The 23,101-nt window shown below is 32.7% G+C and overlaps 1 pseudogene; it reads right to left on the reverse strand.

The window, feature by feature from the left end:
* The window catches only part of LOC149542361 (transcription elongation factor SPT6 homolog), a 34,398-nt pseudogene extending 15,425 nt beyond the window's left edge, over positions 1 to 18,973 (reverse strand).
* Positions 18,974 to 23,101: the final 4,128 nt, after the last annotated feature.

Raw genomic sequence — 23,101 nt, forward strand, 5'->3', positions numbered from 1 at the left:
AGATTTGAAAATTGCATTATCTATAAATTAGTTTAACTCAATAGCAATTCAAATTAGAGTATTCAAGATTCAAGTATAATTGTGTTAACATCATAATGTTTTATAAAAAAAAAAAAAAAAAAAAAATCAATTAGGTGGACTTTAGTGTTGGCATTATCAACATGATCACAAATTTAATATAGTTCAGATTAAGTTTAGTCCTACTTATGGATTTAGTTGAAATTATTCCTACCTCCAGTTCCTATAGTGAACAATAGATTGATATAAATTAGATTGATATGAGAACAAGGAAATAAATTGGATAATTAATACGTAGTTTGTATAATCGATAATATTGTATCCCTATGATGTGTACATTAAAGATTAGTTGGAATTTGGATTAAAATTTTATAACAAAATGAGAATGAAGTTGAAAGAAGTTAATTAATTAATGTTAAGACTAGAGCAAATGATTGAGTTGTAGTGATGTTCAAGTTATCAATTTAGTATCAAGGACCTAGTTAATTAGATCATCCTTAAGGTTGTAGAAAGTGATCGTGATTAATTCCATTAGTTAAACCCTAAAACTTTTTCGACCCTGTTGTCTTGCTTAATCTTAGTTAATCTACAAGAACATAATCTTTATTAGCAAAAATTTTTTTTTTTGTGTGTTTTTGTCCTTGTTTTTTTTGGGCATGACAAATTGAACAAACTTAGCTTAAAGAGCTAAAAGCAAAATACCAACATTATGCATGCTGACTATTATTATATTTTTTGTAGGCAATATACTATTGTATTGAGTTGAGCACAATTAATCAATTATTTTGAACCAATAAGAAATAAGTATTTTTAGGTAATTTCACTCTTCCTAAAGATTGGATGTTTCTCTATTAAAATAGTATATTAGACAATTTATTTATTTGACATGTGATTTAGGACCCATTTTTAGGAGTAACACCAAATTATCATTAGAAAGTACTACTATTACTTTAGAAAGTATGTATATGATGATTTATGAATAAGATTATTGTGCATATATTATAGATTTTCTTTATGGTTTCTAATTTTGAAGAGGTTAAGTTGATTTCTATATAGCAAATCCAAATTCTTTATTCTTTTATTTATTTTATTTAATTATAACTTATGTTTGGTTCTTAATGTTTGTTTAATTTAAATTTTATGATTTTATTTATTTTTTAATTTGACAACCATATTCTATATACTATTCTTTTATCAAGTTTAATCAATGTACACATTTATAAATTAAGAATTTAGAATAAATTTATTTCATTTAACAAAATTGTTTAAGATTTAAAAATTTAAAAAATATTTTTATTATATTACCTATTATTTAACTTAAAGATAGTAATCTATACTTTTATTTAAATTTAAATTATTAATATTTAAAATAGAATTGAGAAATAAAAAATCATGTAAATTGTAAAATTTGAACTTTTATTTGGTTATATAAATTACAAAGCTATTTTTACATATAATAAATACAAATATTCACAATTAAAAATTATATAAGGATATTATTAAAATTTCTTTTAAGCTTAAGAACAAATCTACTTTTAAAATATAAGATTTTAATAAATTAAGATTAATATAAATAATTATTTTATTAATATTATTACTGTGTAAATATATTTTAATAATTCTATTAAATTATTTAATATCTAATCAAATTTTATTAAAAATGAGAATCATAATTAACTATTAGACAACTAACAGCCACTACCTAAAAACTATATTTTCTCCTTCTTATGAATAAGATTTGGTTTATGAAAAAAAACAAAACCCTAGTTTTATCCAATTGCTACTATCCAATATGCCAATGACAGGTGTCAACGTTTCAATTTAGGAGGGCTAACAATTTAGTTCACAGTCCCAAACCACTATGGCAAAATAAGTATCACTTTTAATTTAGCAGGGCTACTGACCAATGAGCGATTAAGAAATTCGCATGTCTAAAGTAATTATAACGAATTTGTCTTCACTCGTACGACTATAATCACTTTCTATTCTGAAAACATTATTCCATCATTCACGCGTAGAACACACACTTCTGAATTAGAAACTTCAACAGGAGACTGGTTTTCCTATTACCGGACCCATCACATCAGAACCATCTCTATATTCGGCATGGATTCTTCAAGAAGCAAACATGTCACGGGAAATTATTAAACCTTTTTCTATGGTAGTTGTTTAAAGCAATATGCATGAAAGTCCTCTTTCATCATTATCCTTTTCCTCAATACACATGTTTATGGGGTTAAAAGGGAATCTTGCAAGGCCTTGGAGTATGTGTTTTGAGAGTGTATTTTATGGAGTTGTCCTTATATTATTATTAGAAATTATATGATAAAAGATGATAGTGTGTTGACATATATATATATATATATATATATATATATATATATATATATATATATATATATATAAAACCCATATAGTTTCATCATGAGAATGAATGAATGAGCAAATGCCACTTGATTAACATTACTAGTTAATGTATATATGTGTTGATGCTTACAAAGCCTGTGAAACAGTGAGAATATCTAGGAGGTCAATTCTCATCACAAAACGACTCAATCTCAAAATAATTCAAATGTTTAAAATGTTTAAGAAAATTAATATATTGTTATAAAATCTTAGATTATTATTAGTCATTTAAATAATTTTATTTTTCTTAAGCTTAAAAATGAAAAACAAGATAAATTAAGATTTGTAATTATTAATTGATCAAAAATAAAATTAAATAAATTTAAAATTAAAGAAAAAAAATCAATAATAATAATTTTGCATCACCTCAAACATATTATTTATTGTAATTGTTGATTGATAAAAAATTAAAAAATTAAAAAAGAATAAATAAAAGATTTTAAATTAATTAATAAAATTAGAACTTACTTACACGTGACAAAACCTCATTTCACAAAATGTAATAAAATACCAAATATCCAATTTCAGTCTATCATTTTTACTTTTAATGGACATTCTTTCCTTAGCGCCAAATACTAGGGTTTGTGGAGTATGACAGAGGCTTCGGTGTCTTCACCATTCTGCCAAGCATTTTACAAATTTCATGTTTTGATCATGACGAATACAAAAAAAAGAAATATTTTATGTTTTTAATTTGTTTGTTCATGCTTTGTCTTCGTTGTAAAAAAACATATTATATCTATTATCTAGCTACATCCAATACTCGTACTCTTCATATATGTATTATAGAGAAACTAGAGTGTTTCAACCTCAAGAAATGTCATAGTCTAACATAGTCTATCCTAATATTCTATTAATTACACAGTGGCAAAAGGATTTGCCCCATCCCTACAAATAATAAAAACTCAATAGACTCGATTCCATGTACTTGATAAAGAGAAGTTTCTCTAACCAATCAACTCATCATATCAAATGAGGAAAATACATATGCCTTACTTAAGTTTGATAGTTGTGAAATGGGATAATCTATGAAAAATTTGGATTTTTATTGCCATGAAAAGCTTTTGGTTTGAAGATATGGGGCTGATGCAAAGTATCTGTTGTGTATGAGTTGTGCAAGTGAAGTTGAACCCTTGAATGCAAATGCACTTTCAATTTTTTTGAAGCAATTCTCATAGAGATTTAGATTTTAGGCTTCTAAGTAGTTTTTAGATGTATTGATGAGTTTGGCTTTGAATTGATTGGGCTTAAGGATGAAGACCAACGTAAGTGTTTTAGTTTATTTGGATGCTTTATGTAAGACAGTAAGGTCAATTAGCATGAGAGAAGCCCCTTTTGTTGATTTTTTGGTCAGGAATTTGAGCCTCCAGATCTTTTAGCATAAAGATGAGTTGTAATGCAAACGATTGGGAGGGTCCTTTTGTGTTTTTTTTTTTTATCAAAGTGAAAGTTTTTAAGGTTTTATCCTGAAAGGGGAGTATTGTAGTTCATGATTGTGTTGACATTGAAGAGGAGAGGGCAAGGGAAAGTTTGTAGCGTAGTTTGGCTTGTAATAGTTTTGGGAAAAAGAATGAGTAGAAAAGATAATTTAGGGGATAATCTATATTCTTATTTAAAGATTGGTGCAATTGAAATATTGTGAGGAAGAAATCAACAAGGTAAAATTTTTGTTTGGCATTTTTTGTTGAAACCAACAGAAAGGGATGTTGTTCATGTCTTCTTTTGTCATAATAAGTTTACTTTAATTGATGTAACCTTGGTTGGATCATGATTTAAAAGCTTGATGGAATAGACCATGGTTTTAGTTGAGGAATAATGAATAAATTATATTCTATAAACCCTAAATCATGGTAGTGGATGATGTTAGAAGGAGTGGCTAAGAGACTGAAAGTACTAGTTAAGGGAAGGTTCAGAAGAGTGGTTCTATTTGAAAGAAAGCCTTTGTGGCATATTATAGCTCGCATGGTGCCTAGGCCTAAATATGGAAAATTAATTCTCTTGTTCACTTGTAAGATAAATTCTTCACATGCATAATAACAATTCCTATCCTATCTACTTTGAAACTAGTTACTCAATTCACATGAAAAATCAACTAAGTATCTTTCTTTCTGCACACTTTTGACTCAACCGGTAAGAACACTACCTTCTATGCTATGTTCCACATGTTCCATACATGTACCATCAAAAAGATCATCCTTCACAATCCTCCATGTTATGCTTGATTCCAGATTACCAAAACAATTTTTTTCTAGAACTCTTTGAATGGTTGCTTGAACAATTTTCCCCTCTGGAAGGGTTTCTTCACTTTCTCATGTAAACATAAGAAATTAATCATCTAGATTTGGCTTCCTAAATGGTAGTCGCCAATTCTGAAATCTATGGAGGGGTTCAAACTTAACATCACAAAGGGTTTCCTATCTTTTATTATCTGATTATTGTTCCATATTTTTATAGTAGTCATCTATATCAATGACCTTAAATAGATATGGATGGATTTTGATATGTTTAATTGCCATATTTTGTTGTACATCTATATCTTGCCCCAAATCTTTACAATACGCATACTTAATCATTTTATTGGCTATTTCATATAACTCAGAATGAATTCTGGTGTGAGAAAATGGATCCATGACTTGGCTACTAGATATAACTTGTTCAATCTTTCTAATTCTCAACAAGATAACAACATATACAAAGACAAATAGTTTGACTAATTCTAGAGTCAACAAATCTCTATGATTGCAAACCTTCCCAACCTTTGAAATAGTCTTTTGAATGGAAGAAACTTTTCTTGTTCCAAGAAATTGCAAAGGGGAAAACATCCATTCATGTAAATTGCAAAGGGGAAAACATCCATTCATGTGATGTTGCCATATTTATGTCAACACCAACTTGGTTCATTACTTTGATCATCATCTTCTCATCACCTTCATATCTATCATTTGTAGAGAGTAAATATTCTGGAGAATGAAGCGTTAATGATAATATCTCTCTACCAACACCAAATAATGTTGCAACCATGGCCAATGGGTTTTGTAAATATTGACCAAGTGCCAGTGCACGCTGTACAATACCTATAAATAAATAGAGACTTTTATATACTCAAATGCTACTTAAGTTTATGTTTTAACATTAAACTAAAATATGATTTTCATCGTCTAACATTCAAGTAGTATGGTTAGCAGGTTGCACTTAGGCAAGTTACTAAAACAACCTTCTCACTTCTAGACATACCACTATGTTTCAGTAAGTGACCTTTGGTGATGGAGACATTTCATAGAGGCAAGGAAGGATTTCATCTACATAAATAACTACTAATGAATCCAATCCCTCTACCAGGTAATTTGGACAATCATTTTCAACCTTTAATTTAGCCTGGTTTAAAAAACAAAAAGAACAAATTTAAAATTAAGAAAGCAAGTTGCACACTCACAAAAATGAGCTAGAAATCAATCTCACATAGAAACTACAATAATACATTTTGTGTATAGAAATTTTTTGAATTGGTCTACCTCTATATCATCCTTTAAGTATTTACAACATATTTTTGAAGCTCCTAGAATAATGAGGTGATGTCATTGATCCATAATGGACTTTGAAAGTCATTGGTAGTCATTTTCCTTATGTTTCATCAAAAATATTTGACTGAGCACTTAAATATGACATGAAAATACTATCCAACACTTCACATGAAGCATCAAGCAACACAAAATTTGTAGGATCTTTACTAGACCCTTGGCAGCATTACATTACATGTGCTCCAAAATTCTCTTTAGAATGCTCCTTACTATTAGATTTACTATGTTGATATGGAGTAACTGACACTTTATTCCAAAGTTTCTCCTTATAATCGTCAACAAGACAACTTTTCTCTCCTATAGATAATAACATATGAGCTTCCTTCTCCATACTAGGTATAATGTAGTTGCAAAAAGAATTCTTTACTATTGATTTGTGTTGTGCATTCCATAACAAAGCAATTTGGGTCACCCTATGACTAAAGTAGTAGTTTTTGGATTTAGACATTATGGATTTCTCTACTACATCTCTTGACAGACATATAATAACTTGAATAAGTTTATCTACTTAAGCTTTATGAATGAGAAGCCTTTTTGTATTATTAAACATTTTCATATGCTTTTCAACTAACCATTTCACCCTAGAAAACTGATGGAAGTCATCAATCCTATTCTTGCCATCATCTATGGGTCTTGCAGATAAAATTGTCTACTCCATATAGATATAGTGGACAAATTCCTTAATAGTTGTCTCACAACTTATCACAAGAGTCACCTATAGAAATTCCCAATATGTGACACTCTGATTAAAATGAACCAAAAATGAGACAAAAAAAAAGAGAGAAAAAAAGTTATATTAAAATACATACCATGTGCTTAGTGCTTGTTAGGATTGATTTGGGGTCTTTAAACTCTCCACTATGTAATTTGGTTGCAATATCATCTGGCATATTACTAGTGTCTTCAATTTCATGTAATTGCAGAAAAATTTGATAAAACAAATACCATAGTTACAATGGAGTTGTCCTTCTAACCCTAATTAGAAATTATAATGGTGAAGATTACAGAGTAAATGTATGCATAATCTAGGTAGCTTATGCTTGAGCGATAGATTTTTGCCAAGTTGATCAACAGTTAAGCCAAACTCTTTTATTATAGCTGCTAATCTAGACTTACAGCAAAAATTGTAAGTAGATTTCTAGCTCAGTCTTTTCAACTATCCTTGTTCTACCTATGCTACATTAGGAGGAAAATGAAAGTTAAATTTTTCATTTATGTTATCAACAACTCGTTCAGACTCGTCATTATCAAGTGACTGAAATTTTGAATCTAACAGTCATAATTTGATAGGATCTCTACTTGCTTATTCTCCAACATGTATCTCATAAGATGATTTAAGAGTATTTTCTTTCTTTTAAGTAATATCTACTTTCTATCCCAAAAATCTATTGCCCACAATACCTACAAAATTATATAAAATATAAGTAGACATCTACGTGACTATATTAAGTGAAAAGTGTTCTTAGCTAATGAAAGCCTTACCTTGTACATTCTTAGTTTAGCACTTGAGTCATTATCTGCAGATTCTATACAACCATCCTCTTAATCCTAAAGTAACTTGAGGTACAACTCCCTCTGATACATAGTGATGAATGGAAGCTACCATTAACATTATATTAAAACTCAGATAGTTGAAGAATTTTATAGTTCATCAGTCCCTTGCAACTACAACACATGCATTACTTGCCAAAAGTAAGGGAATATTTTTCTCTTTGATTGAAAAACAAGATGGAACTTATTTCAAGATTTGGATCATGAAACATCTGTTGTAATATTGAATTTTTTCTAATATTGGATTGATTCTTTCCTAAACTATTCTTTCCTAAACTGATTCTTTCCTTTCCTGTAGCTTTATGCATATGACACACAACTATATATATACCTATACAGTTTTATGTGAATACAAGAATGGAAAATATTCTTCTTGATTTTTATTTTTCAAGTTGGTATCAGAGCTTTGAAGCTTGAATCATTTGTATCCCTTCATTGAACCATTGTCAATTTAGATTCGAAAGTATTTGAGAGCAAATTTGCTCCCATTATTATTCAATCTGAAGGTTCATCTTTCAAGGTGGGGATTACACTCAATGAAACAAACTATGATTTGTGGTCTCAAATCATGGAGATGCATATTATTGAGAAGGAGAAACTCTCTTACATTCATGGTAACTCACAGCCAGCTATCGAGAAGGATGATGGATATGAGAAGTGGTATGCAGACAATCAAAAGGTCAAAAGATGGTTGTTGATATTATGTCCCCATAAATTATGAAGTGATACATTCTCTTACCCACCGCTCAAGATATTTGGAAAGCTCTTTCTAAGACTTTTATGATGGAACAGATGAATTACAGGTGTTTGTCTTGAATCAGAGGGCTTTCTCTACCAAATAGAATGGCAGAACACTCTTTGTGTATTATGGAGAAGTAATTGAGATTTTTCGTGAGTTGGATCATTGTGATAAAGTGATCATGGAAAGTAAGAATGATGTTGAATCTTACTGAAAATCAGTTCAACAAAAAAGGGTGCATATTTTTCTTGCTGGATTAGATGGTGACTTCGAACAAGTTCATGGTGAAATTTTGAGAAAGGATTCTATTCCCAAATTAGAAGCATGTTATGCATTGATCCATCATGAATTTTTTCAACACACAATAATGATTGGAGAACCAAAAAAGACTGAAGCTTCAACCATGGTGACTCCAAACCAATCTAATTAGAATGGACCTCCTCAAAACCCACCTATGGTCACTAATGGTGCTGATAAATCCACCTACAAATGCACCCATTGCAATCAAATTGGTCATACCAAAAGTCACTTCTTTGAACTTGTTGGGTGTCCAGAATGGTGGGATCATAGCCACGATTCATGGAAGAAGAATTCCAAGAAGACCTCCAGTGCAATAATTGTTAAAACAAAGACAAAGGATAATGTTGCTGGATAGATCTCGACATTAGCAATAGTGGCAGGTAATTGTGGTAAGTCTTTAAATATGTTTACACTTGTTTCTAATAGTGCATGGATAATTGATTTTAGTGCTACGGATCATATGATGTTTGATTCTAGCCAGGTCTCATCCCTTAAACTATCCTCACAAAAAATTGTTTCCACTACCAATGGCTCTCCAGCCCCAATTATTAGAGAAGGATCCTTACCTCTCACTGATACTTTGAATCTAGATTCTATTTTAGTGGTTTTGTCTTTGTATTACAATTTGTTGTCAATTTCCCAAATCATCACTACTTTACTTTTAGTTGTAATTTTATGGCCTGATTTCTATGTGTTTAAGGACATCCAAATGAGGCAAATGATTGGTTGTGGTGTTAGGTGAGAGAAGCTATATTACTTGGACTTGGTGTCAAAGAGTTCAAACAAGCTATGTCAAGCTCTAGCGATGGATGGATTTTAGGGGGACAAGCAGAAATCTAAAATTTGGTTATGGCATCAACGTTTGGGACATGCTTCCTTTGGTTACCTGAAGAAATCATATCCTAGTTTATTTGCAAAATTTGATGTTCCTAGCTTCCAGTGTGAAGTTTGTGAACTTGCAAAAAGTCATCAGGCTTCTTTTTCATTAAATTTGAATAAATGTCTAGTTCCATTTATGATCATACATTTTGTTGTTTGGGGCCCGTCCAAAGTCACTACCTTGAGTGGATCATGTTGGTTTTTTACTTTTATTAATGATTGTACTAGGATGACTTGGGTATGCTTAATGAAGTCTAAAAGTGATGTGAACTTTTTATTTCAAAAATTTTATAACATGATTTGTACTTAGTACAATGCATAAGTTCAAGTTCTTCATAGTGATAATGGAGGAAAATATTCAAGTTCTAAACTTCAACAGTATCTGGAAGCACATGTACTTATTCATCAAACTAATTGTTCCAATACACCTTAGTAGAATGGGGTAGTCAAGAGAAAAACATGTCACTTGTTAGAGGTTATCCGTGCTTCTCTGATAGAAGCCTATATGCCATTATCCTATTGGGGCAAAGCATTTACCTCTATAGCATATTTTATCAACTGGGTACCCTCCAACACTATTGATTTCTAGACACCATCCCAGGCTCTTGCTGAGGTGGTTGTTGCTCTAGCTATCCCAAATTTACCTCCTCATGTCTTTGGTCGTGCAGCTTTTGTACACCTCCATAAGCATTAATGCAACAAGTTATATCCTCGAGCAATGCGATGTGTGTTTCTAGGATATGTTGCTTATCAAAAGGGGTACTGATGCTATCATCCTCCAACCCAAAAAATATTTATTACATTGGATATAGTTTTTCATGAAGACTCAATGTATTTTTCCTCTAAGCTTGAACTTCAAGGGGAGTACCAGAAGGAAATTTAGACTCAAGACTATGATGATCACATCTCTGAAGATGTGGATGCTCACATCTCTAAAGATGTAGGTAGCTTGGACATCTTCGAAGATGTGGATAACACCTTTGAAGATGTGGATGTTCACATCCTTGAAGATGTGGGTAGCTTGGACATTTCTGAAGAAGGGGAACTCTCTGAAACTATTAATCAAGAAGTAGGTGAAACTTTGGATCAAAGTAGTGATGAACACCCAAAAACTAAAGTTGTGGGTCCACCTCCGTTTGAGTCCTTCACACCACACAAATTGCTTACCAAGGATGTTTCTAAACCATCTAGAAAATAGCTACCTTAGCATCTCACCAAAGGTATCCCTAAATCCACATATGAACCAAAAATTTCTAGTAAAGTTAAATATCCTATGAGTTATTATGTGTCTAACCATTGCTTGTCAGAATCAAATCAATCATTTGTAAATCAATTATCTATTATATCTATTCCTAATAATGTGTAGGAAGCCTCAGCTAATCCAAGGTGGAAAGCTGCTGTGAATGAGGAGATGAAACCATTATAGGAAAATAATACTTGGGAACTTGTTGATCATCCACCAAGAAAGAAATTAGTTGGATGTTAGTGGGTTTATACTGTTAAGTACAAAGCAAATGGTATAATTGAATGCTTTAAGGAAAGATTGGTGGAAAAAGAGTACACATAAACCTATGGGATCAATTATATAGAGACATTTTCACCTATAGCTAAAATCAATACAATACAAGTCTTGTTGTCTCTAGCTAGGAAATTGGGTTGGCCATTACAACATTTTGATGTGAAGAACGCCTTTCTACATGGAGAGTTGTCTGAAGAAGTCTACATGGATCCCCACCCAGTTGCATGATACCAAAAATACATAGTCTGAAGGTGCACAAATTAAAGAAGTCATTATATGGGTTGAAACAATCTTTGAGTGCATGGTTCAGAAGATTCACAAAGTCAATGAAATCCTTTGGTTATCGTCAGAGAAATTCAAACCATACTTTATTCATAAAGAATCAACAAGGTAAGATCATATCACTTATTATGTATGTGGATGACATGATAGTTATAGGAAATGATCCTGAAGAAAGGAGGGCTCTATAGGATTACTTGTTTAGAGAATTTGAAATGAAAGACCTTGGTCCCTTGAAATATTTCCTTGGGATTGAAGTGTCTCGATCTGATAAAGGGATCATTTTGTCTCAAAGAAATTATGCCTTAGACTTGTTACGCAAAATCGATATGTCAGCATGTCAACCCACTAATACACCAGTGGAAGAAGGATTGAAGTTATGTATTGAGTCTAATCAGGTACTAGTTGATAAAGGAAGATACTAGAGACTCGTAGGAAGATTGATGTACTTAGCACACACAAGGCTAGACCTTGCCTATGCATTAAGTATTGTTAGCTAGTTTATGCATAATCTTGGAGAGCAACATATGAATGCAATTATGCACATTTTGAGGTATCTGAAGGACCTTCTCCTAGAAAAGGAATTTTATTCACTAAAGTAAGGTGTGGATGCATATATTGATGCTAACTGGGCTGGAGCAGTAGATTTTAGGTGTTCTACTTTAGGTTATTTCACATTTGTAGGAGGTAATCTCATTACATGGAGAAGCAAAAAATAGAATGTTGTTGCACAATTAAGTACGGAGGAAAAATTTAGAGGTATACCACTTGGAGTATGTGCAACATTGTGGCTAAAAATTCTCCTCAGAGACTTGAGCTATCCACCTAGGCAACCAATTCAACTATATTGTGACAATAAAGCATCATGTGATATTGCTCATAATCTGGTTCAACATGATCATAAAAAGCATGCAGAGGTAGATAGATTCTTTATTGAGGAGAAGTTGGATGAGAAGATTGTGGAGCTAACTAAGATTTGATCAGAAGATCAGTTAGCCGATATTCTTACCAAAGCAGTTTCAAGTTGAGTGTTCTCAAGGTTTTTGGGCAAGTTGGGCATATGGGATATCTATGCACCAACTTGAGGGGGAGTGTTGCAATATTGGATTGTTTCTAATATTGGATTGCTTCTTTCCTAAATTGATTCTTTCCTTTCCTGTAGCTATTTCCTTTCATGTAGCTTTATGCATATGACACACAACTATATATGTATCTGTACAATTTTATGTGAATACAAGAATGGAAAATATTCTTGTTGATTTTTTATTTTCAAGTACATCTACAATACATTAGAAATTTCCTTCATAATTTCTTCCTTGTGTTGGAATTCCTTCCTCATTGGTAGTCAACCAAATACTTTCTCATACTTTCTCCAACATCACTTAGTTGGAAATATGTTGAATTTGGTTTTGTTGTGGGAGAAGTTGAGAAATGGTTGCAAATTTTTTTTGCTAAAAAAATACTTAAAGAATGATGAATTTATCTCTAACCATATTGAAATCTGGAAAATTGGCCGCGTGTCAGCTAAGTTGGCTCCTTCTGCACACAACCCATGTCACATATTTTTCTAATTCGTTGTCATTTTCCTATAATAACTATCATAAAACTACCTCTTCCTATCTAGCATAAATCTAATTTTGGACATTTGACCATGACTTGGAGCTTAGTTGTACGGTATGGATGAGATTTTGGTGAGCTCTCACATGTTATAAATGTGTGTTGATATAACAAATCTCTTCATGAACCATTATTAGCAAAATTGCATAATATATTTAAAATGAAGGAAAGTCTATTACTCAACCACAAGAGCATTAATAAGTATGAAATGGAATTAAATGAGAGATTGTAATAAATGAAATGATAAAAAGTAGTTAAAAAAGATTAAATAAATTCATAATTTTGTATTTCTAAGGTGGTGAAGGTCAAATGAGTATACCTAACTTTTTCCAAAATGACTTAGAGTTATATGATAATTTCAACTTAGGAAGATGATCAGAATATGAAATGCAAGTAGTGAATGTATTCCTACTTGTTTAGTACAAACTTCAACTATAGAAAAAAGGAAAATTTTAATTTTACTACAATGACAAACAACAGTCATGTGATTCTGCACCATCCGCAAATTTGTATCTATGTTATTTTTTTAGACCTAGTTCAGTACAATTTAAGAGTTTTGTTCTTTTTATGTGATGTTCTTTACAATCCTATTATTAATACAAAAGTAAAATCTATAGAGACCGCATAAATAAATCAATATTTAGACTATTCCTTGGAATCTACTAAAAAATAATATTATAGAAATAATAATGCAAGCCATAAGTTGAACCACAATTATTGCAGTTTTATGGAAGAATGTAGAAATTTCATAATTATAAATTACAATAGACACAACCATGAAATGGATTTTCTTTGAGCTAACAAAGAAAACCTTATGCAATTGTAGAAATATTTATGTACGAGAGTAAGCCATAAATCCTAGACACAAGAATTACTTGGACTATCTAAACCCAATAAAATAAAAAAATATGTTGAAAAAAGTTCCAATGTAATTTTTGAAGAATACACTACCACTTTAGAATCTTTAAAGAAAATGCAACTAGGTGCTATGCTGAATTTTAAATTCTTTAACTCTTTTCAATATCATTTATGCATGTGCAAAAAACAAAGACACTTTCAATATGTTATGATGTTTAGTAAAGTTAGTGAGAAGGAAATTTACTCTAGATATTTTAATTGAAATGGCTCTAGTAGTCATGTGTGTTAGATATATGCAGATGATATTCATACTCTGCATTAATTTCACCAATGACACTCCCATTGCATGTGCACCTATAGAAATCATTACTAGTGTAACGAAGACTCCTCAAGCGTCACTTGCATTCTCACTACATGTGCCCAAATTAGAGCTTCAGAATAGGGTACAAACATCCATCAAAGCCTAATTAAGAGTATATTTTATAGAATTCCTTAAGAGCTTTGAAATCACAAGCACTGTGCAAAATGTGGAAGCATAGACAATGTGTGGGAACTATTTTACAAAATGCCAGAAAGATATTTTTTAATTCCTTGCTCAGGAACCCAAAAGAAACAAACCTAATATATTACAAAGTTTACTAAACTATTTTTAATTTTCTTTTAAACAACATCAAATTAATAATAATGCAGAAGCAATATATACATACACATCAAGAACACATAATCAATTACATATACAGGTTCAATAAGGGTTCCTTAACGTTGAGTCACATTTAATAAAGTTTTATTAATAAGTTTAAGTCTCAATTACAATGTCCATAATCATAAAATGAATAAACAAATACATAGTCATATAATCAAATGCATAAGTACAACTAATAATATGAAAGAGCTTCTAATGAATAACATCCACTGCACATGTCACAGGGTATGTGAAAATAGATACAAGTACATTAGTATTCAATACAATATCCCATAGGATCTCAAAACACAAGATACATAGATACATTAAATGAATATAAGTCTTCACTATAAGAGGAAGAATGATAATGGTACCACTCTATCAAGGAGCATCCAACATCTGTCAATCTAAGGGGGATCCAAATGGTAAGAATACACTACCTCCCAACCACATGGTCACCTAATCAGGCTCTTACTTCCATTGTATAGGAGAGATAATTTATGATGCACACACATATAATCAAATCATATAATAATCCTAGGCAAGGAATCCTAATAGCCAAAACTACCTCAAGGGTAACACAAACTACTCAAGAAGAAGAGATAATCAAAATCGAAAGGACACTCATTCCAATACTAACATCTCATATCAATTCAACATACAAATACCAAGACCAAAAGTATACAACCACCTCAAAATCAATGTCAAGTGTCACAAACACAATGACCAATAGATAACAACTGTCATCAATAAAAGTAAACTACCAATCACTAACTCCAATTATAAAAACACCACCAATGAATAACTAATCATTCATTAATAAAAGTTAACTATCAACAATAAATGAAATCTAATCAATGAGTAACAAATCACAATAAATGCACCATCAAAAGTAATATCCAACAAGTACAGCACTAGAGGCAAATATAAAAGAAAAAAATCATGAAGGAGACTCAGACTATATACTATGGAGTGTCTTCACACGAGCCAACTCTAAGGTTACCCTAGTAGTCTTTCAAGACCCCGACCCCCTAGTGACTCTATATAGAACTAGGATACCCTCTCATAAAGATGAGGAAACTAGTCATACCTCTCAAGAAATCATCTCCATCTCATCCCTAGTCTATACAAGCACTCAAGGCATGGATGAGGAAAAATCTCTAACTTATCTTTTTAATGTATCTCAAGAAAAAGGGCTAGGCAAGACTATGTTATCACTTGTTACACAACTTACAATGATTTATCTTGGCAGCCACTTTGGGTGATGGCCCCAATTGCAAGCCACTCCCAATGACATGCACCTAGACTACCTTCCCAAAAATCACAAACCACAAGAGTAATATTTATTGAATTTTGTTCCTTAACAGGCAACTCAAAAAATAACATTGGTTCTCGATACCCAAGTTCTCATAAATGCTCAATAGTATAAAGCTCATAAAACATAAATCTCAATTCAAATCATAAAGTTCATCATGATATCCAGTCAAATAATCATAAAAGAAATCTCAAAAATGCCTCTAGTACACATTCTAACTTGGCCAACTAAACAACCCACAAAGAAGAACTATCAAGAAAATAAACATCACAAGACTATAAATAGAATATTAGAAAATACATAGTATTCAACCACATGATTTGATTCCATCAATTTCTCTTATTTAGTTTGGGCCATAAGGATGTGTTTAGAAATAAAGTAAGAATATACATGTTAATATAAATTGTTATGCTAATATACTTATTTAAAACAATAAGTATTTAAATATCCAATCTTTTTGTGCATATAAAATATCATGCAATATTATCATGTTATTAATTTAAATAGTCTTAAATCATAAATGATTTAATTAATAACATAAATGTCTATTATTAGAATATATACTAATATCAATTTCATTTTTAAAATATTAATTTGACTTCTATTTAAGTCCAATATTAATATTTACTTTTCCTTTAATTCATAATGCAACTAGAGATAAAATTGTAAATTTAATTTAATTATTTATAATTTCTCTCATAAAGTCAAATAGCTATTAACTAAATGATTACAAAGTGAACTCTACCACAACTTCTCTTAAAATATAACAAAATTTTAGATATTTATTTATTAACCTCCCTCTTGCATTAGTAAATATAAAATCATTTATATGCAACTAAGAGTTTAATTAGACTTAAATAATCACTAGTACTAACATTCACTTTATAACTAAATGAATAATATTTATTTAATTTTAGAAATTAATAAATTATTATTATTAATTTTTTAAATAAATAAATTTGAAAATTAAATTATATAAAATAAAAATACACATGAAATTAGTATTTTCACATGTCTTTGATCTCTAAAATCATGCAATCATACCATACTTAGTTTTCTATTTTTAACATTTTTTTTTCACATGCATGTAACCATACTATACTTAGCTTTCTATTTTTAGCATATTTGTCTTCACATGCATGTAACCATACTATACTTAGCTTTCTATTTTTAGCATATTTGTTCTCACATGCATGTAACCATACTAAGTTTCTTTTTTTAGTATATTTGTTTTTACATGCATGTATACATTTAGTTACAATGTGCTTTTCTCTCAATCAATCTTTTGCTTTCCAAATAAATATTGCAATTAAATTATTTTAGATGTAAGAAGAATATTTATCTATATTTAGAAAATTCATGATAATCACATAGTTCTAATGACAAAATAAAGTTGAAACCTAAATTTTTAATTTGTTATTTTCTTCCAATTTTCTGTAATCAAATTTTCTCTATATTAGAAAGAGGTTTAAAAGAATACAATCATAATAATTTTCTATAGTTTTTCTATAATTTTTCTTAGTTAAGTTTTCTTGATTAATAATTTTTCTTTTTCAAAATCTACAACATAATTCTTTATTCAACAATCATTATAGTAAATAAATAAGCAATATGCAAACACCTAGGAAGACACAAAGTAGACAAATCTTTCAGTAAAATTCTATAATGGGTTTTCAAACTCTACCCCAAAACCATAGCTAAAATCTAAGACAATTAGTGAATGCATGCAAATCCAAACCCTCTGAAACTCTCAACAATTCTTTTGATCCAATTTCAAATTTTGCTCCCCAAAATCTCAAAACCACAGCTAAATTGTGAAACAATTTGTGGATGTATGCAAATCCAAACCCTCTGAATCTCTCAACAATTCTTTTCATCTAATTCCAAGTTTTGCTCCCCAAAACCTATGTAATTGGAAAATGAGCTCTCGATCTTTGATAAAAAGTTCTCCACTAAATTGGGGCTTTGATTGTGCAATCATGAGAGAGAACTCACTGATCAATTATTGTTTATTACTTTATTACCTTTTACCTTTTCATGCACAACTCTTTTAGAAATTTAATTACAAAATATCTTAATTTAAATAATTAGCTTTCTCTCTTTAATTAATTTTTGAAGTGCTTTTAATGATATATTTATTAATTTAATTAATAACATTATTTAGAGTTTATTATTAAAATTCAATTTTTAACTAAAACAGGGCCTTGAGGAAACAGAGGCGGTGCCATAACTGTGCTCTAACCAAGTAGATGGATTGGATCAAAGGTGGAGTGTTCTTCCTTGTCTCGCATTCACTTTTGGTCGTTGGAATCGATCATGAAGATCAAATTTGTGTAAAACCTCAATTTCTTATCATTTTTCAGTACATGAATCATCAAGGTCAGCAAGTCAGCCGAATCTCACAATAAAAATGCACCATGTGGACCAATAGTCTCATTTTATCTTGCCACCTCGCGGGAGTCCTACGTAGTTGACCATCTCTTTCATTACTAACTGCGCCATCTTGCAACCCTGATCGCGATAGTCACATTATCTGCTAGTGTGTCAAACTATTACTGCCTTAACTGGACCCACTGAGACACGTGTCAGTGAGGTGCTATGTCGCTATGCGTATCCTCTGAGCACTTTCCCATGGCGAGATAGTGCCCATCATTGATTTCCTTAGATATGACGATCATGAAGACTAGCCATAATATTGCGCTATCTTCTCAAAATTTTGGGCCCACAAAACACCTTAGCACCCCTAGTGCCTAACTCAACCCAAACTGGTACCATCCCTGCAATTTCATAACACTCGGCCCCACCCTGCTACGTGTCACTAAGGTGCTATATCACTATGGTTAAAATTCTCACATCTTTCCATAGTGAATAGCGCCCACCATTGATCTCCATGAGATCAATGATCATGGAAGATCTACGCTTGCCTCCATAAAGTTTCTAATTCATGAATCCACTTGGCAACCACCTGGCACAACCTAGCATCCTTATCCTGGCGAGACCTGACCCCACTAATCCACGTGGTGAAAGGGTGCTATGTTGCTATGGATATCCTCCGAGCAACTTTCAATAGCGAGATAGTGCCTACCGTAGATTTGAACTGATCTGACAACAAGCAAGATAGATCTAACTTATCAGTGTACCAACCAATAGAAACTGGACATGTGCCAACCTGTCTGACAACCCTCGTTTGCGGCCCACCAAGTGAAGCAGGACCCATATTCCGCACAGTCATACCTTAGCCAATGAAAAGATTGATCAACTGCCAATGTGTCTGACAAATCCTCACTGATATCCAACATGGCATACTTGGGACCCACCTGCCTTCTGACGTCACCGCAGTAACACTTTCTGTTTGGGCGCTATGTCACTAAGGGTGAGGAACAAAGATTTTTTGATAGTGCCATAGCGCCCACTATGGGTGGAACAAAACTCGATGCTAGAGAAACAATAAGGAAAGGGAGGACCCACCTGAAATGCGGTGAAAAGGTGCTATGTCGCTAATGCAAAATAACGTGCAACTTTCCATAGCGACATAGTGCCAACCGTTGATTTGAATTGATCCAATGATGAGGAACTCATGGGCCCGCAAAAATACATCATAAGGTCTAATCATTTAATTTTTTTGATATTCCTGGGGATGTTTAAAATAATATTAAACTGGGAAGTGATTGTTGGGCGGGCAGTATTTAAAATTCAAATATTTGGCAGGGGGCACAATATGCAATATTTCTGGTGACTCACAGGGGATGTAGCTCGCTATGCATAAGACCAGTGGCCTGAAGCATCCATTGGACTACAGAGTCATAAAAAATATGTAGATTCTGAGCACTATGAAACCCTAACCTTGCCTTTGAGAGGAAAACCCTGAACTCCTGTCTCTGCAACTAGAACCAGAGACCAAAACTTCTTTCTACAACCTTCAAAACTTTGAGAAAACTGGCTATCACATGGAGACAATCCTTTGCTCGTGCACTTCTTGGAAAAGCAGGGAACAAACTGGAAACAAGACTAAGCTAACTATATACATGGAATCTCAAACCCTCAGAAACATGGTTTGAGATAGATCTCATTGACTGAGATGGGCAAAAATTCACTATTAGGCCTGCTTAACTAAAAATCATTGGCCTGCTTGCAACTGACAATTAGATAGGGACCACTCCACAATGCATCAAACTTCGAGTGTCTTCCTAGTTTTTCCCTATCTGCATCCCATTTCAGAACTAGATCACCCTCCCTGAAAATTCTGACTCTAGCCTTCCTGTCAAAACTCTTTTTTATCTGTAGCTGGTGTGTCTCTAGGGTCTGCATGGCTTTACTTCTCTTCTCTTCTAGCTCCATCAGCTCTGCCATTCTCACTTTCATGGCATCATCTTCAATCAACTCCAGCTAATGAGCTAGCTCTAGGGATGGGAACTCCAATGAAATTGGAAGCTTTGCTTCTTTTCCATAGACTAACACAAATGGTGAATTCCCTATTGACCTTTTAGGTGTTATTCTATCAGCCCACATTGCTATCCTCAATTTTTTATGCCAACACCTCTGGTTATCTTCTATTGTCCTTTTCATGATCCTGATAAGATTCTTGTTGGACAACTCAGCCAGGCCATTACCTTGAGGATAGTAATTTGAGGATGTGCTCAAATAGATATTATGATCCACTGCCCATGCAAAATTCTGAGCTCCAAAAAAAGATTTTGCATTATCTGAAATGATGGTTGAAGGGGCACCAAACTTGGTCACAATTCCATCAAGGAACTCAACAATTGAAGATTTAGTGGCATCCTTCAATGCAACTACCTCTGTCCATCTGGTGAAGTAATATGTAGCAGCTAAAATCCATTTGTGACCTAAACTAGAAGAAGGATTGATAGGGCCTATGAAATCCAATCCCCACTAAGCAAAAGGTTGATTCACCTAGATAGGATGAAGGGGGAGAGCTGCAAGTCTTTGTTTTCTAGAGAAGAAGGCACATTTTTCACACATCCTCACATACCTATGACAGTCATGGAACAAGGACGACCAAAAGTAACCAGTCCTAATGATCTTCATTGCAGTTGTCCTTGCTGAGAAGTGGCCACCATCAGGACCATCATGAAGCTCTTTGTTCATTCTTTCAGCCTCGTCTATATCAAGGCATCTTAATAGGGCTCCATTAAAATATTTTCTAAAGAGGACACCATCAACTATGACATAAGGAATTGACTGTAATCTATATTATCTCCTTTTAGTTCTATCTAATCCTTGAGGGTATTCATTCCCTAATAAGAAATTCATCATCTCATCCATCCAACTCCTTGGGTCACCATTTCTTACCTCTTGTTGCTCTGTCAGTATCATAGTAGCTTCCTCATCAGGTTCTTGAGATGATAGCATCTATTTACACAACCCCCTCCCTCTTACCAGCTTGATGATTTGAATGTCAATATCATATTCCATCACTTTAGTAATCTAGCCAACCCTTTTCTCACTAATATCTTTGCTCAAAAGGAAATCCTTCACACTGGCATGGGGTACTAACAAATGAATCTTATTATGAGATAGGAGGTGTCTAAATTTCTTTAAAGCTCTGATGACTACAAGGGCTTGCTTCTCTACATAGTTGTATTTATCCTCATATTCTTTAAGCCCTTCACTAAAGAAAGCTATGGGCTGCTCTTCATTCTTGTCATTTGTTTGAGTTAGGATAGCAGAAATGATTGACTTACCACCTAGGGTATAAAGGATGCAATCTTTCTCAAAATTTGGATTCATGAGAGTGGGAGTTGAGGCTATGGCTGTCTTGATCTCTTCAAAAATTTCCTTCCCTTCCTTGGTCCATGCAAAGACCATACCTTTCTTGAGCATAGTTGTAAGAGGTTTCACCATGGTGGCAAGATTTGGAATAAATCTTCTCACAAAATTTATCTTGCCTAGGAAACTTTGCAACCCTTTCTTGTGTTTAGGAAGAGGAAGGGCAAGTATTGCTTTTGTTCTCTCTGGATCAATGGTTAAGCCATCCTTAGATAGAATATGTCCTAATAATTTTCCTTGGTTAGTAGCAAAGACACACTTTCTTGGGTTAAGGGAAACCCCAAACTCTCTGCATCTTAGGAATACTTGTCTTAGATGATCAAAATGATCTTCTACATCCTTTGAATACACAGTGATATCATCAAGGTAAACTAAGACAAACTGGTCAATCAATCTTTTGAAGGCCATCCCCATTGCCTTTTGAAATGTAGCACCTGCATTGGTTAGCCCAAATGGCATCTTATAATAAGCATAGGTACCCCATTTAGTGGTAAATGCAGTCTTGTACCTATCAGACTCTTTAACTAGCACTTGATTGTAGCCAGAAAATCCATCAAGAAATGAAAATCTCTTTGAACCACTGACCTTGGACAAAATCTACTCCATAGAAGGGAGAGGATGGTGATCTTTAAGGGAAGCTTGGTTAAGATCCCTAAAGTCCACACACAATCTAATTTCTCCATTCTTCTTCCTAAAAAGGACAAGGTTTGCCACCCATGATGAGTGTTTGATAGGAAAAATTATATTGGCCTCAATCAACTTGGATAGCTCTTTTCTCATTAGGGGTTCAATCTTGGGATTTACTGGCCTCTGTTTTTGTCTTACTAGTTTTACATCACTAATTAAGTCTATGGTATGTTGAAACAACCTTGGGTCAAAGCCCTTTAAGTAATCATATGTCCAAGAAAATACATCATTAAATTATTGACATAGATGAATAAAATTTTCTTGTTCAATTTTAGAACATACCTTCCCTATGTTTAAGGACTTTCCATCAGCAACCATGACTGGAATGTAGTCACCTTCATCAACAGCTAGGTTCATGGCCCCGCCTCTTGCTTGGTTATCAGGATTGAAAACACTTTCTAGAGTAATGAGACCCTTAGGCAACTTGTTAGAGCTTAGGTTGATGATTTGATCACCATACTGATCCTACAGTCTTGACTAATTTTTGCCTAAAAACTCTGCCTCATTCTGTAAGAAGATTACAATTTTCTCATCATACTCAAACACTTGCCAATGGATGTTGTTATCAAGGATAACAAGCCTTACTACCACTCTAATTTGTTGCTTCTTCTCCTCCTCAAGATTCCCTAGCACATCATAAGATGTGCCTATTGCTGCAAGTCTATCAACATGTCTATTTTCCTTTCTAGGGATGCTTTGAATATTAAATGCATTGAAACCTTCAAGCAAATCCCATACCCTATGTTTATAAGACTTAAGCAAACCATTCTTGGTGGTATTCTGATTTCTCACTTGATTAACCACCAACTCACTTTCTCCATACACCCTTAAGGCTTGGATTCCTCTTTTTTGAGCAAGTAGGAGACCTTGAATCAAGGATTCA

Source organism: Cupressus sempervirens, chromosome 8 (genome assembly GCF_028749045.1).
Source record: "Cupressus sempervirens isolate cs-2001-9-10 chromosome 8, ASM2874904v1, whole genome shotgun sequence".
Taxonomy (NCBI): domain Eukaryota; kingdom Viridiplantae; phylum Streptophyta; class Pinopsida; order Cupressales; family Cupressaceae; genus Cupressus; species Cupressus sempervirens.